General features: G+C 44.3%; 1 protein-coding gene across 4 annotated transcripts in view; it reads right to left on the bottom strand.

Annotated features, from left to right (window-relative positions):
- LOC128894159 (pleckstrin homology domain-containing family G member 3) overlaps positions 1-11601 on the bottom strand; it is a 56971-nt gene that overhangs the window by 10623 nt on the left and 34747 nt on the right. Inside the window, exon 1 of one of the 4 annotated variants that reach the window (XM_054155674.1) lies at positions 8202-8617. The exons of the other annotated variants lie outside the window; for them this stretch is intronic. The gene's annotated coding sequence lies outside the window, so the exon portion shown is untranslated. Of the gene's footprint in view, positions 1-8201; positions 8618-11601 lie in introns of those variants that run through there. 4 annotated transcript variants of the gene reach the window in all.

Genomic DNA, 11601 nt, shown 5'->3' with positions numbered 1-11601 from the left:
TATTATTTTCATCCGGAGTAAATGATTCTAAAAAGGATTCGAAACATCGTTCCCTTACTCGGATAGACTCCTGAATGATTGAACAAGGGGGGCGTGTCCGTAACGCCCACGGGGCGTTCACTTCGCGTGCCTAACGGATAGGACTGCTGGAGACGAGCAAAATGATTCCCTTATTTTCACTCAGAGTAAATGATTCTAAGGAGGATTCGAAACATTGTTTTCTTACTCGGATAGACTCCTGAATGATTGAACAGAGGGGCGTGTCTGTAACGCCCACGGGGCGTTAATCTCTCTATTTTCAGCGAATACGATTGCAGGAAGTGTGTTCAGTGACGAAATTTTAGCACAGCACTTACTAAATGTTTTTATTATTTTTATCCAGAGCAAAGAATTCTGGAGGGGGTTAAAAAAATTGTTTCCTGGCCCCGATGACGGCCTAGCCTAGCTCCCTACCGGAAGACTCTTTGGAATTTGTTTAGACGATCGAGCAAATTCCAATTCTGGAAGAAACTTGCATTCGAAGACGTGGAGCACCGGTTAGGTGGATTTCGGTCGCGGTCGTGGGAAAAGTTGGAAATCGGACCGCGTGCAAGTGCATTGAACTTCACCGCCGCGGTGAAGAACGGCCACGTTGACGTTTACACTTTTTATCGTCAACGGGGTCCACTGTGCGGCTCTACAGGGTGTTCACCGAGTGCTCGACCACGTTTTCGAGTGTTCGAATACTAAGGAAATTAAGCAGTGAAATGAGTCTGGATTAGGTTTCAAGTGTCCCTGCTCGAGATTAGAGCCTCTCACGATTAGGAAGGTGTAGTAGGAAGCTGTACTGAGTCTACAATTTAGAAATTTAATATTTTAGATAGTATTTTAGATAGATAGTTAAGCGACTTGAATCTAAATAAGTTCGCGAATAAAATATTGTGTAATAGATAGTTGAATTTATCTTGGTGGTGACTCACTCTGTATATGTTATTGTTTCTGTCTTTTGGTGACAATATTACAGGGAAACCTCCTGTGGACCTGGCAAGGAATGCTGTAGAAGTGGGTCATAGAATAGGTTACGGCGGTATTTTAGGAACCTTCCTGTTCGGTTGTCACTGACTGGGATCTATGCGACAACGTAAAAAGGAATCTCGTTACAGGTAAAAGGTGAGAAGGAAATGAGCTGTTGAAACATGTTTCAAACGAAAGTTGTTCGATTTCTGGAGGCCTATAAATTAATGGAAACAGAGTGTTGAAAAAAGCTCAACGATCCGAGTCTAGTCTGATCATCTGCGATGTGAAACATCTCGTTTCGAAAAATCCCGATCGCGAGTCGCTTAGGTCATCGCCTGGGATCGATTCTCGCAGGAGAAAAACGGTGTCGGGGCAGCGTGGCGCCGCCGCGGCAAAAATAGCGTACGGTGCGCCGAAAGAAAGGGAAACACGTCCGTTCATTGACGAAAAGCAACGGCGAACGCCCGCTGAAAAGTCTCGAGTGGCTCGCTTCTCATGCGTCTGTATGCTCGCCACGTTGCTGTGACTCACGAGGAACGCGCCGCACAGCATCGTGCAACGATGATGACTAACAAGCTCGCATTGAAGCTGACCAGAATGGCCAGTGAAAATACCCCCGTCGTGAACGGAACAGAGACCCGCGCTTTCGATATGGAGACGCTCCTCATTTGCCTGCATTATAATTCATTTTACATTGCTCCGTGTAAGACGATCGTCGAGGCCTCGAGGATTACAATCAGGCGCCATTGTGCCTGGATATCCGATGCGTTGGATGCTGCCTTCGAGAGACAGTGGAAATGAATTGTTCGCGGTAATGAAATTGTTTCGTCGAGTTAATAGGTCGAGCACGTTGTCGATGATGGGCCAGGTTTAGGTCTGTTCGGTACCTCGGTAGCCTAGATTTGGAAAGTTGTTGTTTCATTAATTTTGCAATTCTACTTTTTCAGTACTTTATCAAACGTTTCTCCAAAGGTTTCAAGTGGCTGGAGTACCGTTGGCGTCGGTTTTCTATGAACGCGAATATCGAGCGTTCCAGCCTATGGAATTGATTGAAACTGTGTTAAACAACGTAATTTAGTGCAATTCTACGTGTTCAATACGTTGTCAAACGTTTTCCAAAGGTTTCAGGTTGCTGGAATACCGTTGGCGTCGGTTTCATATAAACGCGAACATCGAGCGTTCCAGCCTATGGCATCGATTTGATAAACAAGACACTGGTTGAATGCAGTTGGTAAGTAGCTTAACTTCTTCAGAGATACTTCTATTTGAGCGTAATGTGTAGGTAGCATCATTGCTAGCTCTGAATAAGGCTGCGTCCAAAGTTCAAACCAAACCTACTGTTCAAATGCTTTTTGATGAATGAGACCTGAGTTGGATCCAGTTGGCAGGTAGATGGACCTCTTCAGGGATGCTGATAAACGAGTGCTCTAGATAAGGCTGCACCCTAAGTTCGAGTCAGACCTAGTGACCAACCCGAATTGCTAGGATTGTTGGACACAAGCATGAGAAGATTGATAGTGTGACTCTTTCGTCACGCACACAGTATTGAAAAGAATGCGACCTCCCCCCTCTGTTAGCCGCGTAAGTGTTCGTCGTGCACGTGCAGTTTGTTCCACGGTATCCAGGTGCGAGGCATAGTCACCGAAACCTGGGGACTATCGCTTGCATCACGGCTGAATCAATCCTGGCGTGAACAAAAGGAAAGGATCTGGCGAAGGAATGCTGCCAGTTTCGAAACGCGTATGGATTCTATAAGCGCAGACAGAACTTCTAACCTTCCCCCAGTCGTATCTATTTATGTCTGCATTTTAGGCACAATTTGGAGTAGAGTGAGATAAGTTGAGCAGTGAGTAGAATCGAATTCATTGAGTTGTAAGTAGAGATAGGTAGGACTTCAAAGCGAACCTTCCTTGGCCTGGCAGAGGATACCTTGGGGATTTCTGGGAATCTCTATGATGTAGCTGTTTATGCCTGCGTTCTGATCCCAATCCCGGAGTAGAGTAGCGAGTAGAGTGAAGTACGTTGAGTAGTGAGTAGAAATCGAATACGATGATTACCAAGTAAAATGCAACTCGTTGAGCAACAAGTAAAGTTGAATACTTTGAGTAGCGAGTAGCGAGTAGTGAGTAGAGTCGAATACGGTCGAGTAGTGAGTATCGCTCTCTCCGACGACGATTAAAACATCTCCAGAACGGTCTCGACCATTGAACCATTGAGTAGGCAGCCACGAAAGCGTTACCGGGACCAAACGAGGAACTCGAGATCCATAATTCGCCGATGGTCGAGTTAATCGCTCGATTCTAATTCAAATGGGTCAACGTGCCAGTCGTCGCGGCACCCGTCAGATAGACTAATACCAACTGCTCACGCACGTTCGCCAAAGTCGTGACTTAACCAGCCGTAAACTGTCTCGTTATCGTCACGCTCCTATCGCTCGCGACTGTTGCACTTACAACTCGCTACTCGCCGGGTCCCTCGCGCGATTCGCCTGATTATTTCGCCCCTCCCCTCCCCTCCCTCTACCGTGCCGAGGGAAACACGAGCCGATCCGTGACTTTCCCTCGACACCCAGCGTCTCGGTGCCTTATCTCGGCCGCGATGTACCCGGAAACTCCAGCATTTCTTGCACGCGGCGCGCCTAGCAAGGATTTCAATGGTGTGGTCGAGATTGTCCGGGGATTTACGACGTCCTGGAAGCAATTGGCTTCGTCGTTCGAGGACCGCGGATTGATCTCGGGATGCGGGGATCGGTTGGCGTTCGATCCAGCGGGTCGGGACAGTTTTAGTTTGAAAGCTGTGGCTTCGAGGAGTCCGAAGGCTGATTTAAGGGTGGAGCGACGGTGCTAGGCGCGTCATGGGGATCTAGTCGATGCTGAGGTAGTACTGTTTAGGCAGATTTGCGAGTGATCAGTTGGGGAAGGTTGAATCGAGTTGTTTGAGCTGGTAGCAGGTTGGGTCCAAGGGGTGGAGCTGATTGCTTCGCTGTTTTTCGAGATTTGGAGGTGGTTAGTACTAATGTTCAAGCTTTTATTAGTTTCACTGTACTAAAATATAGTTATGTAATAAAGACAAAGGTGTAGGAAATATCCGGGGACAAGTTTCAACCCTTTTACGATTTTACAAATGATCTTTATTACTTGACTACTTTCGCTCGCTTCCCCTTACATTCTAACATTCATCCTCACGTTCGCTCACCGTTTCTTATATTCTCTCTCTCGATCCTTACCAATCATACACTCGTTTACAAACATTCCATCTATCACGCTTCCTGATTCGCGCTCTTCAAACATACACCCATGGACACCTAATTACGCCCACCATTTTGCGACTGGCGCGTAATTCGATCCTACAAAGGATTGAATTTATTTTTATATTTATATAGACTCTAGACCTACAACTAGCGTAGACAATCAAGACCATTTCTTACTTAATTGTTCATTTCTCCCCATATTCAATTAATAGTTTATGAAAAGTACCTCGAAATAAATACTTCACCCCATACTATAGTTTCATCACAATTATTACTTAAGCGCCCGCCATTTCCCGTACTACAAATCCAACTTCAACCATCTTTTCCACGAAAACAGACCTCGCCACTTGTTGCTAAGCGTCCCGATCCCCCTTGCTCGTCCCTAAGAACCACAGACGAGGTCCGCGTGTATCCAGGTTGCGTCCAGAGGGGTTCCCCTATAAATCGTCTCACGCGCCTCGAAAGACCGTCGATCCCTGCTGGCGGTGTTCCAAATTTCACGACGATCGTCTCGATCGCGAGGTAACAGCCGCGGCTAATCCCGCTGTCGCGAACCGCGTCACGTAGAGGAGCCCTCCGTCGGCCAGGGAATGCCGGAAAAGCAGAAAACCAGCGACGACGAACCAGAAAAGGAAAGATCGTATTCGTCTCACGTACCCGCGGCGACAAGTACAAGGATCACGTTGCGCCAACGTGAGACTTCGCTGCCCCGGAATTCCAGGTTGCCTTTTGCGCCTCTTATCTGTTCCCGGAGATGCACCCGGAAATGCGACGGCCACCGAGGCGCATTCCGAAGTATGCATTCCGAAGGGACAAAGCAAGTTGCTTTAACCAACGTGCCCGGCTTTTCGGCGACGGGTGGGAGTACCTGTTGAGTGTTTTGGACGAGTATAAAGCTTTGGAAGGACGGTGCACGAACCTTCTTGCAACGGGACATAGCGTCGTGGATTTACATAAATATTTAGACGTCTGGTTCAATGTTTTGTATTTACTTGAATTTCCTATAACCGCTACTATTTTCTATTTTCCAATTTTTGAATTCTGTATTCTTTTGTGTCTATAGAAACTGATACGCCAGACACAGAAGATAGTGTATCATGGATGGAGATAATGGAATAGTTACCAAGAGTTACTCAAACAAGTGATTCCTATTAATTCTCATAAATGACGTACTCTTGTTTTTTTTTTTTTTTATAATTCTGTATCAGACGATTGTTGATAAAAGCAACTTTATCGCACCGTTCTGCGATGTATTTCGAACAATTTATCATACTTAAATCAGACCAACATTCGCATATTAGTAATAAATTATATTACAGTAGATATTTAAATCCTTAATGAAATATTTTTTCAAAGTGATAATCACTTAAATTGAAAATAGACATCGAATTTACATCGTACAAAAAATTCAAAGTAGCATCGAAATAAATTACTACGAAAACACCTATTGAAGACAGAGTTCACTTGAATGTACGCTGCTTCAGAAAATTCCATTCATTTTATTTACTTTCGTAATCATCATTGAAGAAGCTCAATCGTTCATTATCGTCTCATCCGAGTGCCTATTTTCCTTAGCTACGGTCTTAATAAACATTATAACAAACGTACCAACCAACCAGCGTCGGATCACAACGTTACAATGCGCTCAGTGTACCGTGGAGACATCGACAGCAATTAGACGAAGGCTTCGTCGAACTTGCGTGTGGATTATCTTCCACGAAGTGGCGATATCACGAATGCCACCCAGTGACGGGCAAAATTTTACGCGAACAATAAATAACAGAATGACGAATTCAATTTTCGCAACTGCGGTCAAATCCACGTGTTTTTTTTCTTTCTAATCATGCCGATTTGTATGTGACGAGTAATGTCTGTTCGAAACTTTTGCTTGGAAAGAACTTGGAAGAACTCTGAAGAACTATTCCCATTTCCGATGATATTGTATCTTGTGATTCACGCGCGAATGAATCCCCGTATCGAGAGGAATCGCAGAGAAACGCAGCGGAACTGATGTTTGGACAAGGATAACCCGATTGGAGCCTAGACGATCAAATAACAAATCCGTCATAGCGATAAGAGTTATCTTCGAACGGAGATAGTCGTTATGAAACTTTAGTTCTTACGTGATTATGATTTCGATCGGTGGAAACAAAATGGTTGAAGAAATTTCCTTTTCAAATCGTCAGTCTCATTCGTTCTTCTGCCTCTACTCACTACTCAACGAATTCGACTCTACTCGCTACTCTCTACTCAACGTACTTTACTCTCTTCTCTCTACTCAACGTACTTTACTTACTACTCTCTACTCTCTAGTCAACGTACTTTACTCTCTACTCAACGTACTTTACTCTCTTCTCTCTACTCAACGTAGTAAAGTACGTTGAGTACTCTCTTCTCTCTACTCTCTAGTCAACGTACTTTACTCTCTACTCTCTACTCAACGTACTTTACTCTCAACTCACTACTCTCTACTCTCTACTCAACGTACTTTACTCTCTTCTCTCTACACAACGTACTTTACTTACTACTCTCTACTCTCTATTCAACGTACTTTACTCTCTACTCAACGTACTTTGCTCTCTACTCACTACTCTCTACTCTCTACTCAAGGTACTTTACTCACTCCTCCAGAATATGCCAAGAATGGAGATATAAACACCTATAACTCGGAGTAACTGTTTCCTCTTATAGAACCCATGCAACACATGAATTCAAGTTAATTCTTTAATTCTTAATCAACTGTTAATTCTTTCTAATCGAAGAAAGCAACATTAATTTTATCAGACGCATTCCATTAATTTTCCATTAATTTTCCATTCCTCCTGCATAAAATTACGCGTCGGATATTTGAATCCCTCCGGATATTAACATATCCCGTTTTCAGGAAACGGAACATCGCAAACTGTCCACAAAAAACGCGATTGCACTGTGACCGTCTCGATGAATCATTTCCCCTCCACGAGGCGAACGGACACTGTCTCAAGATGAGGACTTTTAATGTTTGATTTACACGAACTGGTCAATCCAGTTGACTGGAATTTTGGACAGAAGCCATCACCGAGAACCTGCCACGCAACCTCCACCAAGATTTAGCTACACGATCGAAGCTGACGTACAGTTTAGCTTACGATTGGGCCAGTTCAAGAAAATTTTATTCGAAGTTAGAAACCATGATTTCGATGCAGTCCACAGGTGTCTTGGCTCTTCCAAAACAAGTCTACCGATAGTATCCTAATCAGAGACCTAACATCAACAACTGTTCCTCCACAGCTACTTATTAATGCTGCTAACCTGACCAGGAAGTTAGTTTCCAGTAACCATTTCGTAGAACGTATCGCTCAACGTCAACAGTTTGACTGCTTTCCAAATCCTATATGACACAGCCCGATAACGTCGGGTAATTCGACTCTTATCTATCCTGAGCTGCTACCTGTTTTCACTAGCGTCGACCGACATCGATAACCTGGCCACCACTTAAGCTTGGAATGACCCTGTTCGGGAATATCTTATCCAGGGCCAGCAGTTTGGGTAGGTTTTCAAAACTAAATTCCTACAGTAGCAGTTTCCCAAGAAGCCTGTTTCCTAACGCTAACTAATCGAGGCAAACGATTTTTAGAAACGTCAAACCCAATGGCAACGACCTGCCAGGTCTAAAAATAAGTTCTAATACGACTATCCTAGTCTCCAGGTCCCCTCTGATACACGTTTCAAGACTAACGGTTCGGTGACTGCAACGCTAATTCCGTAATGATACCAAATATCGGATTATCCAGTCGCCATGCCAACAATTTTTCAATTTCAATTTTTCAGGCTGACCTCCTACGTCCAAACGTTGACCTTTTAATAGTTTATTTCCTCCCACTATCCACAGCGATTTTACTCGAACCTCTGTCAACTATCGGGTCCATCCCGCGACACTGTCGACTATTTCTCCGCGTTTTTCAAATCAACTCACCGGAGCAGTCCGCGGAAGGTCTCCGATCAATCCAAGAGGCACGTCAGCCACCGTGCACCGACACTGTCATACTGATCGATGGAGCACTCGCACACCGGAAGCAATTGATTCTAGCAACGAGCCACGATGACCACGACCGACACTGTATCCACTGATCGACGTTTCGCGGAAAAGGAACTCGCGTTACTCGAACGGAACGTTTCGCGACTGTTCTTATCTGTACGAATTGTTGATCGATTAGGGGGCGGGGGGAGGCGGGGTACGATTGGGATCGACGGATAAACGAATTCTAGATTCGAGAATCGTTGGAACGAGGAGAAGTCAGGTGCGCGGATGCGAGATTATTCGAGGAGGCGCGACAAGCTGCGGAGCAGGTAAAGCGCAGCCTTCGCTGCTCGAGCAACAGGTAGATACTGCGGAGAGAGGCGAAGATGGGAATGGAGCGAGTGTCCCACTCGGATAGACGGATCCGAATGCCGACGAGCGGGACTGACCGTAAAGCGGCGTTCACAATAGAATGTCGGGAGAAGCATTCTTGGAAACGGAATGCATCGAGTAGCGAGTAGAGTGGAACTCATTGAGTAGCGAGTAGTGAGTAGAGTGAAATGCTTTGAGTGGTGAGTAGAGTGGAATTCTTTGAGTAGCAAGTAGCGAATCAAGTGAAATTCTTTGAGTATTGATTAGTGAGTTCAGTAGAATTCTTTGAGTAGCAAGTGGTGAGAAGAGTGGAATTTTTTGAGTGGAATTCTTTGAGTAGCGAGTAGTGAGTAGAGTGAAATACTTTGAGTGGTGAGTACAGTAGAATTCTTTGAGTAGCAAGTAGCGAATCAAGCGAAATTCTTAGAGTATTGATTCGTGAGTACAGTAGAATTCTTTGAGTAGCAAGTAGCGAGTCAAGTGAAATTCTTTGAGTATTGATTCGTGAGTACAGTAGAATTCTTTGAGTAGCGAATAGTGAGCACAGTAGAATTCTTTGAGTATCGAATAGTGAGTACAGTGGAATTCTTTGAATAGCGAATCGTGAGTACAGTAAAATTCTTTGAGCAGCTAATAGTGAGTAAAGTAGAATTCTTTGAGCAGCAAGTAAAGTCGACCTCAGTGAGTACCAAGTAGCGAATCAAGTGGAATTCTTTGAGTAGCAAGTAGAGTGGAACTCATCGAGTATCAAGTACCGAGTCAAGTGGATTTCTTTGCGCAGTGAATAATCACCACTCACGCCACAGTCACCGAGTTCCAAATAGAGAACTTATCGAGTCACCAAGTGAACAAAATAAAACACCCCATGTAAACAACAAAGAAGAAAACGCGTAGCACATGAAATATGCGCTATCGCGAACTGATTCACGGATTTTTGCAATTGTTATCGCACGTACTATTCTAATCAATGTCGTCTTAATCATCATTTGCGTCGGATCAATTGCATTTAGTTACTCTTGATTTCATTCCGGCTCCTTCGAATAATTCACAGTCTAAACACTTTTTACCAAACTTATTTTTACCAGCCGCGATAACTGATAAGTACACGTTCTCAGTTGCTTTCGGAAGAAGAACGTCTTCGAAGAAGGAAAGAGTCTCTAAATTCCTCGTTTGTAACATTTACGAAACCGGAGGGAACTTATCTCGCTGGTCCGCCGTGTGTAACGCGCGGCACTTATCGCCCTTATTAATCATTCAACAAGTGTAACGCGGTTGCATAAAATGAAAAGAACGTTTTGTACCTACGCAACAAGAAGGTTAACAAATTGTGACTAAGGATGTCGCCTATCAGATCGACTCCAGTTACGATTATCATATAATCTGTCTTAGCGCATATCGGATATGTCCAAGTATTATGTCTCCGGACATTATATAACTCCTCCTACAAATCCCGGTTTCTCATTCGAATAAGATGATATTCACATCGTCCACACTATCGTCACTTTTATTATCATCGTATTAATATAACTTCCAACGACACTACGTTAAAATTCAAAATAGAAAATGTCAAGTATCATTTTTCTACTATAATCCATCATTTGGAAATCTAAATAAATTGTTATCGGTAGGCCATAGAATTATTTCTAAAAATAATTTCTGTTTCAGGAATAGGAGCAGATTTGAATAGAAAGCAAAACCCTAGGCGGTCACGTGCGATGCCTCTTAATTGAATTTCACGCTGACCTGTTACACAGGTATTACCTTCGGGAATCAACGGAGGCCTACTTTTTATCGCAATTATGAAATCTGCGTGAAACTCGACGAATAATTAACCCGCTGGCTTTACCTGGAACGCGTGAACAAGTAAACTGTTTCTGTGATTTCTGCGATTCAAGTTCATTTGAAATCACGTTTAATGTGTATGATGCGAAGCAAATGCTCGAGACCATGGAAAAGTAATTCAAACGGGAATTAATTAATTTCTCATTAACTCTAACTAAAATTGGACCCTGAAACGTAAATTGTACCGATGAAACTGCGTGAACTTGAGGCCTAGAAATTGTGTCAACACGAGGAGCAGAGATTGTATCAGCCATAGAGACAAAAACTGCATCAATCCGAGAGACAATACCGCGCATGCCCTTTCAATTACATAAATTCTTCCCATCGTTAGGCGATCCCCTTTAAATAGCTAAGCCTACACAATAGGAATTCCAACGATCCGAGAGCGCAGACACACGATTCCGTCGAGAATGCTCGATTCTAGAAACTCCCAATTCATAGTGCAGACACGCAACAGGCGACTGGTCCCAGGGTCAGCGTTCCTCCGATGTGAATGAAGCCGTACTCGAGGGACGCGGTGGGGGCTCAATCATCGCAATGAATTACAACGAGCCAGTCACCGAGAGTGACTCACTGCGGTGCTCTAGCTGCTGCAACGGCCGATGAGGCTCCTTTTTTTTCCTCTTGGCCTTCCTCGCGGGGAAGGAATTCGACCCAGGGAGAAAAAGAGCCATGTCCTTCCGACGAATATGACGGCCCTAGCGGACCGTGCTCGTGATTCAGCGGTGCGAAATGCTCCCAAGGTACATGCGTGTACTTTCATTCGCGGGAACATGAGAACTGGACGTAACGGGATTTCTAGTGCTCCTAATGCCTTGGTCGGCTTCTTGAAACGACGTCGCGGAGAATCACGGGGGCTCGCTACCGAGTTGTGAGAACTTGGGAGGCATAGGTTGTGATAATTTGGGAGACAGGTTGTGACTACTTTGGGGGATGGGAGTTGTGACAAATTGAGAGACATGGGTTGTGGCAACTTGGGAGACATACATTGTGATAACTTGGGGGATACGAATTGTGACAACTTGAGGAATAAGAGTTGTGATAACTTGGGAGACACAGGTTGTGACAAATTAGGAGATATAGGTTGTGACAACTTGGGAGGGCGCGAGTTGTGACAACTTAAGGAATAAGAGTTGTGACA

The sequence above is a fragment of the Hylaeus anthracinus genome, unplaced genomic scaffold (assembly GCF_026225885.1).
Source record: "Hylaeus anthracinus isolate JK02 unplaced genomic scaffold, UHH_iyHylAnth1.0_haploid 0, whole genome shotgun sequence".
NCBI classification, from domain to species: Eukaryota; Metazoa; Arthropoda; class Insecta; order Hymenoptera; family Colletidae; genus Hylaeus; species Hylaeus anthracinus.
This window is presented reverse-complemented; position numbering and strand designations above follow the sequence as displayed.